The 12,791-nt window shown below is 50.7% G+C and overlaps 1 long non-coding RNA gene across 1 annotated transcript; it reads left to right on the top strand.

Moving 5' to 3' along the window:
• The first annotated feature begins 404 nt into the window (after nucleotides 1-404).
• LOC118679369 lies at nucleotides 405-856 on the top strand. Its single transcript, XR_004975219.1, has 2 exons — nucleotides 405-553; nucleotides 627-856. It is a non-coding gene; the product is annotated as an uncharacterized LOC118679369 (long non-coding RNA).
• The last annotated feature ends 11,935 nt before the right edge of the window (nucleotides 857-12,791 follow it).

The following is a 12,791-nucleotide window of genomic DNA, read 5'->3' as shown; positions in this document are numbered from 1 at the left end:
GGCGCCGCTCCACGCCCCCCCCGCCCCGCCCCCCCGCGCCCCTCCCCGCCCCCAGCTCCACTCCCCGCCCCTCCCCGCCCCGCCCCCAGCTCCACTCCCCGCCCCGCCCCGCCCCGCCCCCCGCGCCCCGCCCCCAGCTCCACTCCCCGCCCCGCCCCCCCGCCCCCAGCTCCACTCCCCGCCCCGCCCCCCGCGCCCCGCCCCCAGCTCCACTCCCCGCCCCGCCCCGCCCCGCCCCCCGCTCCACTCCCCGCCCCGCCCCGCCCCCCGCGCCCCGCCCCCAGCTCCACTCCCCGCCCCGCCCCGCCCCCCCGCCCCGCCCCGCCCCCAGCTCCACTCCCCGCCCCGCCCCGCCCCCCCGCCCCGCCCCGCTCCCAGCTCCACTCCCCGCCCCGCCCCGCAAGGAACCCGGGAGAGCCGGGTCTGTCTGACTCCCGCGCAGCAGGGCCCGCCGGCCGCCGGGGAGGGTCGCCGGCAGCTGGGAGCGTCCGCCCGTCCTCCCGCCGCCCGCCCCGCCCAGGCTGGGCTGAGGGCAGGAGGCGGCCTCGCTCAGGTTTGATGGAAGTGGTTTAAAATAACTTTTTATTTTTATTTAAACCAGTTTCTAAAATACTGACTTCGTACAGCGAGGAAGAAGCCGTTTGAAGTTCTAAGGAAGAGCGCGGTTGGGAGCAGGGCGCCAGCAGGGACGCGCGGGGCGGATCGGCACCTCGCGGGCACCGGGTCCGAGCAGCCCGAGACAGGCTCCCGGAAAACCAGGAGCGGCGGGGCGCTGGCGGGCGCCTCTGGGGCCGGCCCGAGGGCAGCGGGGAGGCCGAGGGGATCATTATTGTTCACTAAACCGCTTCACTGTAAAGCTTTTGACTTTTTATCCTCACGGGAGGGCATTTCCCATAGGTTCTGAGGGAGCGTGGGAGAGAGACAGCAACGCAGGGACTGGCTGCTCCTGCACGCACCCCGACCAGCACCCCGACCAGCACCCCGATCAGCACCCCGACCAACACCCGACCAGCCCCCCGACCAGCACCCCGACCAGCACCCCGAACAACACCCGACCAGCACCCCGATCAGCACCCCGACCAACACCCGACCAGCACCCCGACCAGCACCCCGACCAACCCCCAGACCAGCACCCCGATCAGCACCCCGACCAACACCCGACCAGCCCCCCGATAAGCACCCCGACCAGCACCCCGACCAGCACCCCGACCAGCACCCCGAACAACACCCGACCAGCACCCCGATCAGCACCCCGACCAGCCCCCCGATAAGCACCCCGACCAGCCCCCCGACCAGCACCCCGACCAGCACCCCGACCAACACCCGACCAGCACCCCGACCAACACCCGACCAGCACCCCAACCAGCCCCCAGACCAGCACCCCGACCAGCCCCCCGATAAGCACCCCGACCAGCACCCCGACCAACACCCGACCAGCACCCCAATCAGCTTCCCACCAGCACCCCGACCAGGCCGCGCGGGGAGGAGCGGCCAGTCACGCTGGCGACTAAACTGCAGAAGACAGAGCCCGGGCTGCAGCCTCGGGTCGCCGGGGCTCAGGCTCAGCCGTCGCGGGGGCGGACGCCGGGCCCTCCCGGGCAGCTGGGAGCGCCCACCGCGCCGTCCAAGGGCGGGTCCTGATGCATCTGTTCTGAGGCTTTAGGAGCCAGCGACGTAGCGAAATGGCACCGGGAAGCGGCAGGGCGGTCGGCAGCGGCTTCCTCCGGCGCCTCCCGCCCGCGGACGCCTGCGGGGAGCTCCAGCGCCGCACCACCCTCGGCGCGCCACGTGCCCGCGGCGGGGCGCTGGGTTCCCCGGGAGCCGATGCTCGGCTCTGGGGCCGGGTCTGGTCCAGAAGGCTCGTTCGCGTGAACAGCTGGCTCCTGGCTCGGTCAAGGCAGCGCGAAGTGAAAAAGAAGTAAAACAGGTTTACCTCGAGCCTCCCCGCAGTGAACGGCACACCGTGTGGCACGTGGGTCGCTTCTACACATCACATGGGACAACGCATTGCAGCCGACCCCCCACCTGTGGGAGGACTTGGCCGGGATGTACATACAGGGCCGACCCCTGGCTGCACAGCCTCCCGGGCAGGAGGAGGAGCAGCCCTCGCAGGGGGCAGTGCCGGGTGGGGACAGCCTCCTGGGCCTCGTTCCTTGCTCCGCGCTGGTGGATACAGTGAGTGGACACGCCAGCTGTCTGCAGGCGGGACTGCCCCCAACACCTACCAGGTGCAGCGATGGCGCCAGGGGCTTTGTGCACTGTCTCATGCATCATCCCACCAACACCCGGACTGTGGCCGCGAGCAGGCCAGGCTACAGCGAGCAGAGAAGGGCTAACTCGGAGCTGCGCCTCGCAGCCCCAGCGACACAGGAACCTCCTGTCTGAGCTCCAGGCATCTCCTGAAACAACCTGCTGGGCCAGGGCTGAGCCGGGAGGGCTGTGCAGCCTTTGACACTGGGTTCTGTGTTGTGGCACCCACATCTGTGCTGATGCTTTGGTTTTACAAAGACCCAGCCTGAATGAGAACTCCAGGCAGCAGGTGGGTGTGGTGGGGACAGGGTCAAGAGAAGGGACTAGCTTAGTGGTCCAATCTAGAGGCTACCTAAAATACCGTTTTCTTTTCTTTCTTAAAGAAAGGAAATGTTTTGGACCAGCCTTAGTCTCCTCATCGTAGAATGGACAATATCTTTGCATTTCCTTAAGCATTTTTTTTTCTTTCCCCAAACACAGAGGACGGCTGGTGCAGGTACAGAGCCCAGCCAGGGTTAGCATGCTTGTGTTTGTTTTAGGGACTGTGGCAGCCATTCGACAGTGTTACAAGAGCTGCCAGGTGACACCATGCGGCAGGGCCTGGCCCTGCTCAAGTTCCCCGTCCACAGAATCACGGTGACAAAATGAGTGTTGCTTTAAAACACTAAGTTTTGGTGCACTTTGATACACAGCTATAGCTGACAGACACAGATGTTTATTAGGAAGAACCGAGATTGAATCCAAGTAAGTTAAACTCATGAGACCCCAGGTCCATAGGGAAAAGGGTGAAAGGTGAGCAAGTTCGGCAGGTGCAGAGGGGAACAGGATCACTGCGAAGGGGAGGATCAAGCCAGTTCCGGCGTAGAGGATGCCTGACCGCTCCAGGGGAACTTTGCACCATGTCTGCACAGGACGGAAGTTCAAAAGTATCTGTTGGGTAAGTACACAGGCACCAGGCAGTCGGCTCTCCTGCTCTGCTCGTGTCCGTTTCATCGGCTGCCAGCGATGTCGCAGCTCCGGCCCAGGCTAGGCGGCAGGCCCAGCACCTGCTGCATGCACAGACCTGTGGCAGCCTGGCCACGGCCAGAAGAGATAAATGCAAAGGCCCTGAGTGAAGGGACCGGGGCGGGGGGTTGGGGGGTAAGGGGGCTCCAGATCTAGTGCTTTAGTCACCAGGGCGGGTCCTACTATTGGTCCATGGAGCAAGGTTGCGGAGTTTCACTGACTTGTGACAGGAAGTGAGGCGGGGAATAGGGACAGACACACTGAGCCGGGCCCTGGTGGACTGTGCCCCTAATAGAAGGCTTACTAGACAATACTCTCCTCCCCGAGGGAGCTTCACCGCAGGCTCTGAGTGAGGAAGAAAAAGGCTCCCCCAGGTGAAAAAGTCCCCAGGCCTCTGCTATGGGCTAAATATTTATGTTCCCCTCCCCCAACTCATGTTGAAACTTAACCCCCAAGGTGATGGTATTAGGAGGTGGGGCCTTTGGGAGGTAATTAGGGCCGCAGGGCAAACGTCTCCCGAGTGGGATTAGTGCCCCTATGAGGGACCCTTGCCCCCCAAACCTCTGAGGACGGTGACAGATGCCGGCTATGAACCAGAAAGCGGCCCTCCAGTCCCTGGATGTGTAGGCCTCCTAATCCTAGACTCCCAGCCCCCAGGCTGCGAGGAACACACTTCTCTTGTTGATATGACACCAGGCCACGGCATTTCTCTTTCGTAGCAACCCAGATGGACTACGACAGCTTCTTTTTTTTTTTTTGTCTACAGTTTTACATCTGTCTCATTTTCCCCCAATTGACCCGCCCCCCCCCCCCCCCAGCCATTCCCACCCCGGGGAAGCCCCCACCACCCCAGTGTCTGTGTCCATTGGTTATGCGAATATGCATGCATACAAGTCCTTTGGTTGCTCTCTAACCCCCTCTCCCCTGCCATTTGTCTCTGGATCTATTCTTGTTCATCAAATTATGTTGATCATTATATCCCACATATGAGTGATCATTATATCCCACATCTGAGTGAGATCATGTGATATTTATCTTTCTCCGACTGGCTTATTTTGCTTAGCATAAGACAGTTTATGATTTGAGAAGGTTTGGGATTAAAATTTGGTTTTCAAAACATCTAAGAAATTAGCACAAATTCCGGTCATTCTGGTGACGTTTCTGCAGCTTCTGGAAGAAGCAAACATAAACCCTCACCAGAGCTCCTGGCCTTGGCAGGTGCCTTGGACCCATAGCCTCAGTGCGGGGTTGGGGGGACGGGGGGTGGGGGGGTTGGGAGGCTGGCAACGTGCGAGAAGTCCTCGGGCTTCAGATGAGGGCTAAGGCCGCTGCCCCACCTCCGAAATCTCCTCAGAGCAACAAGTGAACCAGAAACAGAAACACTGACGGTCTTTCCGTCCAGGGTCGTCAGGCTGGCCCTCCGGGGCATGAGGGGTGAGTTAATTACAGGTTTGACCAAATAGAGCAGCTCATTTTTAGTTGGTAATTTTGTATGGCCCTTGAATGATGTTATAAATATCCAAATGGCTCTTGGTAGGAAAAAGGTTCCCCACCCCTGATAGACTAAGGAGCAGCTTAAAGTCTGAACTGCAGAATGAGGTAGGGAGGTGGCAGAGGACATGGGGATTCACTACAAAGAAGAAGTGGAAATAAGCGTGCAGGGACCATGGAGCTGGTAGAGCAAATGGCTGAAAGACAAAAAGCATGCTCTGAGGTTTAGAATAAAAAACTCTTGCAAAGGAACAAGGAACCCAGATTATGGGTGAGAGCTTTCCTGGATCTGTTGTGATTCCAAGAAGTAGAGGTGAAATCAGCGAGGAGCACAGAGAAACACACATCTGCAGGGAATGCCTCTGCGTGAGGAGAGAGGACAGACTCCTACTGTGAGGAGCCCCCGCAGCTCCTGTCTCCTTTCCGCTGGGCGGGTGGGCAGGGGGCTAAAATAACACACACAAAACTCTGAACCTTTTTTTTTTTTTTGTATAAATGGGAAGGTTTGTCCTTTTACTTTCTGTGATTATGTCTTTTTAGTAATATAGTATAACTAGGGGCCCGTTGCACAAAATTCGTGCATGGGTGTGTGTGTGTGTGGGTGGGGGGTGGGGGGAGGGGCCCTCAGACCGGCCTGCACTCTCTCCAATCCAGGACTCCTTGGGGGATGTCCGACTGCTGGTTTAGGCCTGATCCCTTGCAATCCGGGACTGCTGGCTCCTAACTGCTCACCTGCCTGCCTGCCTGATTGCCCCTAACCCAGCCGTGGGCAAACTACGGCCCGTGGGCCAGATCTGGCCCGTTTGAAATGAATAAAACTAAAAAAAAAAAAAAAAAAAAAAGACTGTACCCTTTTATGTAATGATGTTTACTTTGAATTTATATTAGTTCACACAAACACTCCATCCATGCTTTTGTTCCGGCCCTCCGGTCCAGTTTAAGAACCCATTGTGTCCCTCGAGTCAAAAAGTTTGCCCACCCCTGCTAACCCCTCTGCCTGCCTGCCTGATCGCCCCTAACCACCCTCCCCTGCTGGCCTGATCACCCCTAACCACTTCTGCCTTGGCCCCTGCCACTGTGGCTTTGTCCAACAGGCGAGCACTGCTGGCTGGTCAGGACCCATTTTTAAAGCCTGTTCGTACCTGCAGCAGTTCAGGTCTATTAATGAATTATGTCAATGCACACATGTTAATCTTAAACAGGGCAAGGGGCTACATGTGGTTATCCAGGGAGAGTACATCACTCACAAATATGGTTATCTTAGCAAGTCACTCTGAGTCAGTAATTGAAGTTCAAATCCTTATCTATGGGGTACACACACTTCAGGGCAGTGGGGAATGTGTCCTTAATATCACACTTTAGGTTTCAGGACAGTTAACTCAAACCTTTTTAACATTTTTCAGGCATTTTTAAACATTTCTATATTTTACTACAACATCGTCCTGGGGCCAGACTGGAAAAGCAACTAAATCAGAGAACATCCACCCAGAATTAATAAATTAGACACAGCTGAGGAGACAATTATCAACAAGGAAAGGTAGAGGGTGCCTGGAGAATGGTAGGAACAGGGATCTGGGCGGGAGAGGGTGAGGTGGAAGCTGCATGGCACCAAAGCCGGTCCCTTGGCACCAAGGTGTAACACGCAACTGAGAAAAGGAAACGCCACAGGGCTGCTGGCGCCCAGGGAACCTAGACCACAGCCACGGGAGGCTGAGCCCAACAGGCCTCCTGAACAGCGGCCAAGCCGCGCGATCCGCGGGACAGAAACCTGCAGTTTCTGTGGGTTGTTTTGCTTTTGTTTTGTCTTTGCTTTTATTTGCTAAACCCAGAGCACAGGACTTCTCTGTTGCAAGAACTCACCCAAGGCTGCGGAGCAGGGAGAGGCACAGACTTGTGGAGCCTGAAGAGAGGCTGTGGAGAGAAGCAGGGCGGAAGACGTGACAGGAATCAGCATTGGGACATTCATAACCCTCCCAGCTGCAGCGGCCATTTCTCTCCTGAAGAGCCAGCCCCTCCCAGTAGCCTCAAGGAAGATAATACAGCCTGCCCACCCTGCCTGCACGCTGAGCTTTACCAAGAAGCAGGCTCTGAAGAGCCCCAAAGAGCTCCCAGTGACGGGTTGGAAGAAGGGCTGGTCTGCCCACTATTCCGGGAACCAGACTGATAAAACTCCAGGTGGCCAGCCAAGCCCACTGGTCTCCACACAAGGGTCTCTGACCAGCCAAGGCCAGAGTAATATCTTGGGCCACTCACGGAGGAGTAGCTCTCGGTCAGGGAAAAAACATCAACCTGATTCCTGGAAAGCGAAACACTTGAGTAATTATGATTGACAGCTGGCAGACAGACAAAGCGGGCAGATTGGTCCTGCCTGCTTGCAGCCAAGGCCGGTGGGGACAGACACAAGCAGAGGAGGGTGGATCGCTTGGAGCTTCAACACGGTGCTGGATGCCAAAGACAGTGCTGCCAGTGGTCAGCACCTAACTACCTAACAGGAAGCCCAGAATTGGCAGGCAGAACAGAAGAGCGGGGTCCTAAACCAGTCCCCATGGGGCATAAAACGCAGCTGAAGCAAACAACACTTCACTTTTATTTTTTATTTAAAAAAAAGTTATTATTATTATTTTTTTATTTAAAAACATTTTTGAGAACCAAGATGGCGGCATAGGTTAACGCCGGAGTTTGCTGCCTTGAACAACAACTTCAAAAGTGAAACTAAAAAACGGAACGGACGTCACCCAGAACCACAGGAACGCTGGCTGAGTGGAAGTCCTACAACTAGGAGGAAAGAGAAACGCATACGGACACTCAGAGGAGGCGCAGTGCTGAGGTCGAATTCTGAGGTGCGGAGTGCGTGGAGCGGGCTGGCGGCAGAGGGCACGGTTGGCGTTTTCAATCGGGAGGGAGTCGCAGACTCTGAGCTCCAGATACAGGCGAGTCTTTAGGGACCCAGACTCAAACGGGAGAAGCGGGACTGTCTGGCTTCGGTCAGAGCGAGTGCAGCTTTCTCTCTGAGGTGTGCAGCGGTTGCTGGGACTCAGAGAGGCAGAGCCCCTGGGGACAGGACTGAGAGCTGCCATAACTGCTCTCTCCGGCCCACCCTGTTGATCCTGTGCAACCCGCCCCGCCCAAGCCCTGCACAGAGCCATTTGCCAGATAGCCTCAGGCAAAGGCTAGATTAGCACCTCCCTAGAGGACAGAAGTTCTCTCACTGCAGACACAGCTGATTCTCATAGCCACTTGGCCTGGAGGTCAAACCCTCCCTGGTATTAGCTACAACAATCAAGGTTTAACTATAAGACTGCGAACAAAGACCACTAGGGGGTGCACCAAGGAAGCATAACAAAATGCGGAGACAAAGAAACAGGACAAAATTGTCAATGGAAGATATAGAGTTCAGAACCACACTTTTAAGGTCTCTCAAGAACTGTTTAGAAGCCGCCGATAAACTTAATGAGATCTACAAGAAAACTAATGAGACCCTCGATGTTATATTGGGGAACCAACTAGAAATTAAGCATACACGGACTGAAATAACGAATATTATACAGACTCCCGACAGCAGACCAGAGGATCGCAAGAATCAAGTCAATGATTTGAAATGCGAGGAAGCAAAAAACACCCAACCGGAAAAGCAAAATGAAAAAAGAATCCAAAAATGCGAGGATAGTGTAAGGAGCCTCTGGGACAGCTTCAAGCGTACCAACATCAGAATTATAGGGGTGCCAGAAGATGAGAGAGAGCAAGATATTGAAAACCTATTTGAAGAAATGATGACAGAAAACTTCCCCCACCTGGTGAAAGAAATGGACTTACAGGTCCAAGAAGCGCGGAGAACCCCAAACAAAAGGAATCCAAAGAGGTCCACACCAAGACACATCATAATTAAAATGCCAAGAGCAAAAGATAAAGAGAGAATCTTAAAAACAGCAAGAGAAAGAAACTCAGTTACCTACAAGGGAATACCCATACGACTGTCAGCTGATTTCTCAACAGAAACTTTGCAGGCCAGAAGGGAGTGGCAAGAAATATTCAAAGTGATGAATACCAAGAACCTACAACCAAGATTACTTTATCCAGCAAAGCTATCATTCAGAATTGAAGGTCAGATAAAGAGCTTCACAGATAAGGAAAAGCTAAAGGAGTTCATCACCACCAAACCAGGATTATATGAAATGCTGAAAGGTATCCTTTAAGAAGAGGAAGAGGAAGAAAAAGGTAAAGATACAAATTATGAACAACAAATATGCATCTATCAACAAGTGAATCTAAGAATCAAGTGAATAAATAATCTGATGAACAGAATGAACTGGTGATTATAATAGAATCAGGGACATAGAAAGGGAATGGACTGACTATTCTTGGGGGGGAAAGGGGTGTGGGAGATGTGGGAAGAGACTGGACAAAAATCGTGCACCTATGGATGAGGACAGTGGGTGGGGAGTGATGGCGGAGGGTGGGGCGGGAACTGGGAGGAGGGGAGTTATGGGGGGGGGGGAAGAGGAACAAATGTAATAATCTGAACAATAAAGATTTAATTAAAAAAATAAATAAATAAAAACATTTTTGACTTTTTTATTATTCTTTTCTTTTTCCACCTTTTTTCATCCTGTTTTTCTTCTCCTTTCCCTGATTAGCTTATCTCTTTCCTTTCTTTTTTACCTCTTGTTAAAAATTAATCTTTATTTGCTTTATTGATGTGTTATTAATACTGTAATCTCTGTTGGTTTATTCATATATAAAATTTCCTCCTCCCTGCTCCTACTCCATTTCCCCTTCTCTTTTTCTTTGCTACTCAATTTTTCCCCCTCACCTCTCTTGCTCTTTTTTAAAAAAATATATTTTATTGGCTTTTTACAGAGAGGAAGGGAGAGAGATAGAGAGTTAGGAACATCGATCAGCTGCCTCCTGCACATCTCCCACTGGGGATGTGCCCGCAACCCAGGTACACGTCCCTGATCGGAACCGAACCCGGGACCCTTCAGGCCGAAAGCCAACGCTCTATCCATTGAGCCAAACCGGTATCGGTTCTCTTGCTCTTTTTTTCTAATTTTTTAATTAGTTTCACTTCCTAAATTCAGGCCTATCGGCTCTCTCCTCTATTCTCCTTTTCAATAAATAAATAAATAAATAAATAAATAAATAAATAAATAAATACAATATTTATTTTTATTTTTTTTCTTTTAAAAAATCTTTATTAGGTGTACCAGTTAATAATGTGGATTTTTTTCAATAGATGTAGTTACACATATGTTGATATATATGCGATTTGATATTTATGCTATTTTGTTGTATTGACAGCAAGCTTCAAAACTTCATATGTCAAATTTGCTGAAGGTGTTAACATCATAGATATTTTTGCACTTTAAAATGTCAAATTTCGTGCCAAAAAAAGAGCATTTGTGGGAAGTTTTAATTCATTACTTATTTTGAAGAAAAAGTTATCGTATACTTCAGGAAGCTTATGGTGAACATGCTTCATCTCAAGATCCTTGTGAACGCTGGTTTACATGCTTTAAAAGTGATGATTTCGATTTGAAAGACAAAGAACGTCTAGGTCAACTGAAAAAGTTTGAAGACCAACAATTACAAGCATTATTGGATGAAGATGCGTGTCAAACTCAAAACCAACTTGCAGAAAGATTAAACGTTGCTCAGCAAACAATTTCCAATCATTTATGGGAAAGATTTTAAAGGAAGGAAAGTGGGTGCCACATCAACTGAATGAGAAGACAAATGGAAAACCAAAAAGTTATCAGTAAAATGTTGCTTCACGGCATGAAAGAAAGTCTTTTTTGCATCAAATTGTGACTGGCGATGAAAAGTGGATTTATTTTGAGAATCCCAAATGCACAAAACCATGGGTTGATCCAGGTCAACCATCAACATCGACTGCAAAGCCAAATCGCTTTGGAAAGAAGACAATGCTCTGCGTTTGGTGGGATCAGGAAGGTGTGGTGTATTATGAGCTTCTAAAAGCAGGTGAAACCATTAATACTGATCGCTACCGACAACAAATAATCAATTTGAGAGATGCTTTAATCGTGAAATGACCAGAATGTGCCAGAAGACACAGCAAAGTAATTTTGCTTCATGATAACGCACCATTATACACTTCAAAACCAGTTAAAGACATGTTAAAAGATCTTGCCTGGGAAGTATTAACCCACCTGCTGTATCCACCAGACCTTGCTCCTTCAGATGACCACTTGTCCCGACCGATGGCACACGCACTTTCTGAGCAGCACTTCAAAACCTACGAAGAAGTGGAAAATTGGGTCTCTGAATGGTTTGCCTCAAAACAAAAAAAGTTCTATTGGGACGGTATCCACAAATTACCTGAAAGACGGGAGAAATGTGTAGCTAGCGATGGACATTACTTTGAATAAAGCACTTTTGATGTATCTCTTGAAATTATTGTGTTTTCTTTGATTACAAAATCTGCATTATTAACCAGTACACCTAGTATTGTGGGAAACTGTTTATTGCCTTCACTATCTGATAAGCATAGACAGAGCACTCCCCGAAAACCCCCCAAAGGCTGGGTGCCTTTGAAGCCCTCCCAAAGGTCAGAGCTAGGCGCCACCTCTGTTTGTCCAGACAGTGGTAGCTGAAACTACTCCCCCATTTATTATTATGTAAATCCTTGCTGATGGGCTAGTCTGCCTGTTGCAGGGGGTCACCTGCCTAGGGCTATGCTATAGGGGCATCCCAGATCAATAAAAGCTTGGTGAGGCCTGAGCATAGGAGAGAAGTCCTTCGGGACTTGCCACCTGGTCCCCCAATATTGCAAAATTATCTCGTGTCTTTTTCTCTCATTTGCTGTGCGGCTCCTCTTTCAGATACCGAACCCTACTCCACGCGAGCCGTGGAAGGAAACACTCAACATCTGGCGCCCAACGGGTAATCTGGAAGTGCAGGTCTCGCTGGAGCGAGAAAAGGAAGTTTTCACCTAAAAGGTGTGGAAAACTCACCGAAAAAAGGTGAGGGGGATTCCACCGCACGCAATGCCCAGGATCAACTACAGAAGCCCGGGTCTGTAAGTAATTGGGAACGTTTTCTCAACCAGGCTAACAAACGGGGCAGGATTTGGCTTTAAGAAAGTAGATTCGGCTTTAAAAAGGTATATTTGGCTTTTAAAAAAGTAAGAAACTTTATTATAGACTTTTGATTTGCATGTTTAAAGTATTAAAATTTTAGAAGGTAATCTCTTACAGTTTTTGCATGTTATTATAGAACATAACCCTTGGTTTCTTGAAAAAGGTACATTAGATCTTAAAAGTTTGCCAAAAAGTTAATCAGAACTTGCCAAAAATTGTTTCCCCTGTGGAACACGGCATTTCATTTCCTAGAGGCTTTAGGAGAGGTCAAGGAGGATAAATCTCCTCCCCTTGCACCCTCCGCTCCTTAAGAGGAACAGAAAAAAAAAAAAAAAATGGGAGGAATGGCCTTCATGGCTCCCTCCACCTCCATGTCCTAATCCTGATATGTTTAATTTGCCGTTAATAGAATCACCTGTGCAAAAAGGCCAACTTATAAAGAAATTGGAATATTAAAAGGTACTCCTTAAAATCAGGCTGAAAAAAGAGTGCCATGGTCATCTTTTTTTTTTTTTTTTTTTTTTTTTTTTTTAAATATATTTTATTGATTTTTTACAGAGAGGAAGGGAGAGAGATAGAGAGTTAGAAACATCGATGAGAGAGAATCATCGATCAGCTGCCTCCTGCACATCTCCCACTGGGGATATGCCCGCAACCCAGGTACATGCCCTTGACCGGAATCGAACCCGGGACCTCTCAGTCCGCAGGCCGACGCTCTATCCACTGAGCCAAACCGGTTTCGGCGCCATGGTCATCTTAATGTGGTTTCTTGTTCAAATTAAAATCTTAATTTGTATTTGGAATCTATCTGTAATAAGAAATGAAACCCCGCTGCCGAATCTCTCTCTGGTGAGGAGAGATTCAAAGGTGGCAGGAAAAGGCAGAGTTATAAGCTCTCCCACAATGAGATTACTTAATGTTTTATTTAAAAATTACCGGAGAACATCT

Source organism: Myotis myotis, unplaced genomic scaffold, assembly GCF_014108235.1.
Source record: "Myotis myotis isolate mMyoMyo1 unplaced genomic scaffold, mMyoMyo1.p scaffold_m19_p_24, whole genome shotgun sequence".
NCBI classification, from domain to species: domain Eukaryota; kingdom Metazoa; phylum Chordata; class Mammalia; order Chiroptera; family Vespertilionidae; genus Myotis; species Myotis myotis.
This window is presented reverse-complemented; position numbering and strand designations above follow the sequence as displayed.